We start from the raw sequence: 8,386 nt of genomic DNA, 5'->3' as shown, positions 1-8,386 counted from the left end.
AATATCGGAATAATAATGCTTCCAGTATCACCTGAATTAAGAATTATAATTAAGACATGAAAAACGTGATTCTAATTTGTAAACGAACTGTTCTTCCATCATGTTTTCAATGCTAGGTTTTCCTGCTCTCATGCGCAGTAAGAAATAAATGGCGGACCACAATAATATTCATCAGACGTGTAGCAAAGTTTAGAGATAAATAACGAAAGACAGAGCATGTTTTATGGGCCAATAATTTGTGAAACGTCTAATTATAAGAAGCATGATGTTTATTTTTACTCAAACTCATGTAAAAAAAAAACACGTCACAAATACCTTTAAAATATTTAGTTTACAGAAATTTTGAATTATCTAGAAAGAAAAAATGTGCGAGTATTACACTTATTCCATAATGTTATGAATGGACCAGTGTGGAATGTAGTTTTTCTGTCACAAATCTTCTTATAGTGTCTGTTTCTTTATTGTCAATATCCATCCACTAGTATAAAGAAAGGGCGTATTATCAAAAACCTGATATTTGTTTTTCTGGCATGGGAACACGTTTTGATTATAAAAATGTTCGCGTTATTTGATAAATAAAAAGGTAAAATAAAATATAAAACCTTTAAACAACTAATAAACAAACCAAACGACCCCCCCCCCCCAAAAAAAACCCAAAAAACAAAAAACAAAACAAAACAAAAACAAAAACCCACCATGCCCCCTAAGAACCCATTAAGAAACTCAGAAAAAAAACTTGAGTAGTTAAACAATGCAAGTGCTAATGTCATATGAAGTCCTGACAGTTTGACAAGACACATATAGCCATCACTCTAAGATAGATAACTCCAGCAGAAAAAAAATTAATCACCAAAGCAACCGACCATCAACCTTTTCGTTTTGAAAAAATTTTCTCAGGCGTTTCTGACAAGCACAAACTGACACATATTCTTTTTAAAGACCTGAGAGATTGCGATTAATAAACATACACTTTGGTTTCGTTGGTTTTAACATTTTACGTTTTTTTTCTAAACAACTGAATTCGTCTCGAGTTCCAAAAACTAAACTGCTGGTTGTAAGCGAATGTATTAATTTGTGAATGTTATCGATATAAATAAAAATTTGAAAGATGGATCGAATACAATTGTATTATTCTCTGAGAGACCCTGTTCTGTATTGTCCTTTACAAATATTTAGATTAATAAAATATAAATAATTTGCAAGAAAAGTTAATTTCAAAAGTATATGACAGTTTTGTCAGGTCAAATTTCGGACAGTAAGCTTTAATATTGATATCTTATTTATTGTAGTTCGGCCACGTGTTTGAATTCCTGAAAGAGATAAGAAAAAAAAATGCGTTATAAAATTTAAATTCTACTAGTATTACTATCTTTATACAATGAATTTCCTTGGTTATGTTTTACTAGAAATGTCTGCGAAATTTCACACTTTGTCAAATCCTTTGTAACATATGACACAAGCGTAAGCAGTGAACACATAAACACCAGATTGAGTACGTTATGATATAGGGTTAAAGATTTTGTATCCTGACGCTGTCATTCTTGATATACATCCACTTTTTATCATAACTAGTATATGACTTCAGTGACGGATTTGAGAACTCATTTTAGTCACGCTACTCTTGTGTTTAATTTTGACTATTCGACTGCCTTTGAGAAAATGGTTAATAAACAAGCTAGTGTTTAAACAACTCTTCCCTGTTTATTATAATACAAGCTGGCCTGGTTATCTTTGTAAAATTTAATTTAATTTTCCCATACAACATCTCAAGAGTCTTGGCCCATAAAACATGTTCTGTCTTTAGTAAATTGTCTCTAAACTTTGCTACACGTCTGATGAATATTAATGTGGTCCGCCATTCAATTATAACGGCACTGCGCATGAGTGAGTGAAAACCTAGCAATGAAAACACGATGAAAAAACAGTTTGTTTACAAATTAGAATCACGTTTTTCATGTCTTAATTATAATTCTTATATCAGATGATACTTTAAGCATCATTATTCCGATATTCATTAATGACTATAACATAGCTTTGTACAAAAATAAAAGCTGTGTATTTTAACACGTTTTGTTTAGAAAATGTTTGCGTTATTTGATTAAAATAAAAAAAAGTAAAATAAAAATATAACACCATTAAACAAACTATCAAACAAAACAAAACGACCCCCCCCCAAAAAAAAACAAAAAACAAAAAACAAAACAAAAACGCACCCTACCCCTTAAGAATCCATAAAAAACTTTAAAAAAAAATCAATCACCAAAAATCAACTTTTCTCAACAAATTTGAAGCAACCGACTATCAACTTTTCCGTTATGAAAAAGTTTGTTCAAAAGCAACTTCTTAGACATTTCTCACAATAATTGCGTTATTTGATTAAAATAAAAAAAAGTAAAATAAAAATATAACACCATTAAACAAACTATCAAACAAAAGAATACGACCACCCCCCCCCCCCAAAAAAAAACAAAACAAAACAAAACAAAACAAAAACGCACCCCACCCCTTAAGAATCCATTAAAAAACTTTAAAAAAAATCAATCACCAAAAATCAACTTTTCTCAACAAATTTGAAGCAACCGACCATCAACGTTTCCGTTATGAAAAAGTTTGTTCAAAAGCGACTTCTTAGACATTTATCACAATAACAAAAAGAGACATCTTTTTTGAAAGTCACGAGAGATTGCGATTGATAAACTTATATTTTGGTTTCGTTGGTTTAAACATTTTATATTTCTTCTAAACACCAGTTCCAAAAACTAAACTACTGATTGTAAGCAAATTAAATGTATTAACTTGGGAATATTATCGAATTAAATGAAAAATTTGAAAGATCGATAAAATACAATCTTTATTTTATATATTCTTGGAGACCCTGTAATGTATTGACCTTTACAAATAATTAGATTATTTAGAAAGTAATAATTTGCGCAAGAAAAGTTCGATTATTGAAATCAAAAGTACATGACAGTTTTCTCATTTCAAACTTTGGACCGTATGCTTTAATATAAATATCTTATTCATTGTAGTTCGGCCACGTGTTTTAATATCTGAAAGAGATAAGAAAAAAAAATGCGTTATAAAATTTCTAAATTCTACTAATATTACCATCTTTATACAATGAATTTCGTTGTTTATGTTTTACCAGAAATGTCTGCGAAATTTTACACTTTGTCAAATCCATTGTAACATATGACACAAGCGTAAGCAGTGAACACATAAACACGAGACTGAGTACGTAATAATATAGGGTTAGAGATTTTGTATCCTGACGCTGTTATTGTTGATATATATCCACTTTTTATCATATATATGATTTTTGTTACGAATTGAGAACTCATTTTCGCCACGCTACTCTTGGGTTTAATTGTGACTATTCGACTGCCTTTGAGTACATGGTTAATAAACTAGCTAGCGTTTAAACGACTCTTCCATGTTTATTTAATTTTCCCATACAAAATCTCAAGAGTCCTGGAGCTTCAGGGGGTTTGCCTCTGGCCCCCATTAAGGCTCTGGACCCACTTGGGCCGCTTTGTCGCCTCCAGATCCCCTGCGTACAACTTGCGCCTTAAACGTCAAATCCTGGATCTGACCTTGGAATTAACTTATTTAAGTTATGAGACTATATCTTTCAAAAAATAATGATTCAATGGTTAAATATAACTTTATTCTATGATTGTTTCTCTCAATAAGCATTATGACGTCATATTATTATTGTTGACGATATCACAAGGTAACGTAATTACGTCATAGTTTTAATGACTGTAAAATGCCTGAAGATTTTTAACAATGAAAGCGCTTATGTTTTGCAGTTAGTGTTGCTCCCGCAGCACTTTTTTCACAATTCATAGATGAATGAAAAAAATCATTTGTATTTCCTACCTGAACTCAAATATTGTAGTTGTAGAGAACATAATTTAATCTAGCTGCAAATTGTGGTACAAACTTATGACTATAAAATATCTTTGTTGATATTTATATTATTTTGAATTATGATTATACCCACACTTTCTAAAGAAAGTTCGGGTATATTATTGTTACCCTGTTCCGTCCGTCCGTCCGGCTGTCCCGTTTTACTTTCTCAATCTGCTCTTACATCTTATAAACCAGCAAACTGAACTCTTAAAGTTTGATTTGGGGTATCATGTTGTTTTGAAAAAAGGTTTCAAAATTTCTCTGTTAGTCCTGGGGGTCAAATAATTGGTTTAAAAAATGACGTTTTTTCACAAAAAATCTTCTTCCTCGAACTCCTCCTACATTTTCAACAGTAGACAAATCATCTCTTGGAATATGTTTAAGGGTATCCTATTGATGCGCAATAAGGTTTCGGAATTTTTAATTTTGTCTTGGGGGTCATATAGTGGCTAAATGACGTTTTTTTAACAAAAAAAAACTGGTTTCAAAAAGTCATTGTTTTTGCAGTAGCCAAATGATTTCTAAAATATGATATGGGTGTCATATTGAAGTGTGATCAGGTTCCAGAATTTTTTGTTTAAACAAAGGGATCAGTAGGCAACAAAAAATGACGGTTTCTTTTGCAAAAAAGTATGGTTCCCAGAACTCCTCTTACAACTTTTGGAGTAGCTACGTTATCTCTTGGGATATAATTGGGGCTGTCCTATAGATGTGCAATAAGGTTAAAAAAAATTAAATTTCATCCAGGGAGTCAAATAGTAGCAGAAAATTGACGTTAATCACTAAAACAAAAACATAGAACTCCTCTTATGATATAATGGATAAACACATCATATCTTGGGATATGATAGGGACTGCTCTATAGATATGCAGTTACATGTAGGTTTTAAAAGTTAAAATTTCATCCAGGGAGTCAAATGTAGCAGAAAATTGACGTTTTCACTAAAAAAAAACATAGATCCTAGAATTTCCTTTGATTTAATGGATAGACCCATCATATCTTGGGATATGATAGGAACTGTTCCATAGATGCGCATTACGGTTTTGAAAAATTTAATTTAACTATGAGGCCCATTACTTACATACCGTTTGATGCCTTTTAAGGATCAAGAATATATATGGTTTAGGGGTGGGGATCTCAACCGTTTTCGAGATATTTGTGCACTTCATGCTCGAGGGGGGTCACGACCACCCTCGGAGCCCATGACCTATATACCGTTTGATGCCCCTTGACACAAGGAACAATATATATGGTTTAAAGCTGGGGATCTCAACTGTTTTGAAGATATTAAGGGACTTGCTGTTCGAGGAGGTCAGGACCACTCACAGGGCCCATGATCTACATAACATTTGATGCCCCTTGACATTAGAAACTTGAATATATATGATTAAGCGGTCAATATTGTAACAGTTTTTAAGATATATGGCAATTTCAAATTCCTGGGGGGATGACCCCAGGGGTCAGATCTAATAAACCCTATATATTGCCAGTAACAGTCAATATATGATCATGAAAACCCTATATTATTATCTGTGTCCGTTTTCAAGTTACCATTTAGAGTCTAGATTCTTTCTACAAGGTTCAACGTTAGACCCCACACTTTTTGACAACTCCCCCCCCCCCCTTCCCTCAGAAAAGTGGTTCTCCAACCCAAAATGAGAAAAATCACACGAGGGTGCACAACTAGATTTGCAGGCCTATCATATCCTAGAGTTTTGTACAATTCTTTTTAGCCATCTCTGAGAAACAAGTTCAAATCAGGAAAGAAGAAAAAGAAGACAAAGAATAATAATACATATATTAGGAAACGTACAAAAACAACAAGTCTCCAAATTTCTTCCGGGAGACTTAATAATAAAGATTAAATAGAGATAGGATCATCAAACATCAAAAATTTAAAGATAATTGACAATTTCTGATTCTAAGGGGGTCAGGGTGACCCCTTAGGGTCATGACTTACATGCCATAATGATCTGATGCGCCATGACTTAAAGAGGAATAATATATTTGGATTAAGGTGGGGATCAGAGTCAATGGTTTTCATGATATTTGATAATATCAGGAAGAGCACTTGGGATCATGACCTACATACCATCTGAAATACCTTGAACAAAGAAACAATAATATATGTACATGATATATGATTCAATTTAAGAACCCATGCAGATATAGATCAATCATCTATGTTTTGTAATACTTCCTATGTATATATATACATGTATTAGTTTGTGTTTTGTTCTATACTATTCATGTTCATGACTGTAGTATGGCTTAGTCTTATTTTGAATTACATTAAAAAATTGTCAAATATATGACTTGGAACCCCCACCCCCAAACAAACTCAAATATAAACTGTTCCCCTCCCCCCTCCCCCCAAATTGTCGAATGATCTATTAAAATCAAAATATAATTTGTGTGTCTAAACATTTTTATAAACTGGTAAAAAAATGTCATTCTTAAAAAAAATATACATTACCTATATGATCACAGGTCATATTTCTACCTTGCAATCAATAACTAATATTCATTGAAAAAATAAAATCAATAACTTTTAAGTTACAATAAATGATTCAAATTATACATGTTTATACTCCACCCCCCCCCCCCCCCATCTAACCTAGTTCTAAAGATTCAGTCTTCTTAATACATTCTTACATGTGTACAGTAACAAATTTTAAATCATTTCTTGATTGCTTTTTCTCTCCTGATGCACATTAACATTTTGGAAACTGCTTACCGGGTAATTCAATTTTTAATAGATTTTTAAACAAAATGTTATATGCATGTGTACATGTATATTCGCTTATTTTGGGCAATTGTAAAGTCTCTTAAACAAAGCAGTGTCTTCATTAGGCCAAGAATTACCCAAATGGATCAAACACTACATATGAATAAGATAAAATACTTTTATTTAAAATACTTTATTATTTCTAGCTCTAGAATGTCAGAGTGTCTCCAAGGGGGCATAAACTATATACAATTTGACGCGCAATGACACAAAGAACAAGAATGAATTACATGGTTTAGGGATGAGGATCTCAAAAGTTATCAAGATATACAGTGTATCATCATTTCCTATTTCATAAAGGGGGGGGGGGTTAAAGACAACACCTGGGGGTCATGTACTTTACACCATTTGATGCATCATAATGACATAAGAAGATATTTTGTATTTTCCTGTTTTGTGGGGTCAGAACAGTCCCAAAAGGTCATGACCTACATTGTATTTGATGCATTATAATACATTTAGAAAGAAATACTCCATCCTTTCTATTATAACTGATATAACAATGATAAGTGTCTACACTTACTTACATGTAATACACAAATTTAATACGAAATTGTTTATACAGGGTCAATAGGGGGTCAAATCAATAGTGTAAGTCTGACAAATGAAAAAAAAATCACTTTTGCTATTAAAATGACAACCTTTACAAATACGATAGGATAGGTAACGATGATGAGCTTATTTAAATATTAAAAGATGATGATGCAGTATGCTGTCAAAGGGAGATCACATTTAGAAAGTGAAAGGAAAACTTACGTATGCTAGCATCTCATTATATTGTGCTACTTCTACTACATGTATTATGCTTACCTATATTGGTCAACATCACAATGATAATCCAATTAAAGCACAATAATGAATTCCTTTAGCTGATCTTAACTAATCCTTTTCTGCACACTGGCGTCGGAAGCAAATTGAAAGTGTGTGTGTGTGGGGGGGGGGGGGGGGCTAGACTGATCCTCAGAAATATTGAGAGAAAAAACCTAATTCCCCAAATCCTGAAAATCCTAATCCGTGGGGGGGGGGGGGGGGGGGGGGGGGTAGACCTATTCTTCCAAAAACAAAAAATCTTTCCGGCCATAACATTTCTTTTTCCCCAAATCATGAAAATCCTAATCCGTCGGGCTTCCGGTTCCGACCCCTATGCTGCATCTTGAAAACACATACATGTATACATGTATACACGTGAATCCATCAAATCGAAGAGCTTGGTAAAACTGGTACCAGCTAATGAGACCTGCAGACCTGTGTTGTGTATGTAATTTCAGACAAAGATCAGTCATTTGTATCATTGCATGCATGTATTTTTATGACCTATTCTTCAAAACCCCTTGCACTATTATATTAGGTGAATAACAGCTTTAAGGTGGTGCAGGACACCTGCATATTGTAATGTATACTTCCTATTGAGATAAACAATAAAGTATAAATATCAATTTAATATTTACCCCAAAAATAATGTTACCGAACATTGAAGCGCAATGGGTTAGAGCGTTTACATGTCTGTAAGAGCATAGGGGTCCAAGGTGTATTTTTTGTAATTTTACTATTGATGTAAATGAATTTTCATGGGGGGGGGGGGGTCTGGACCCCTCACTCCCACCCTTCTCTAAATTGTGCACACGATGATGTACATGTAGTCACACAGAAGCAAATCTAAAACCGGCAACCGCCACGGGGAG

Source organism: Magallana gigas, chromosome 3 (genome assembly GCF_963853765.1).
Source record: "Magallana gigas chromosome 3, xbMagGiga1.1, whole genome shotgun sequence".
Lineage (NCBI taxonomy): Eukaryota > Metazoa > Mollusca > Bivalvia > Ostreida > Ostreidae > Magallana > Magallana gigas.
This window is presented reverse-complemented; position numbering follows the sequence as displayed.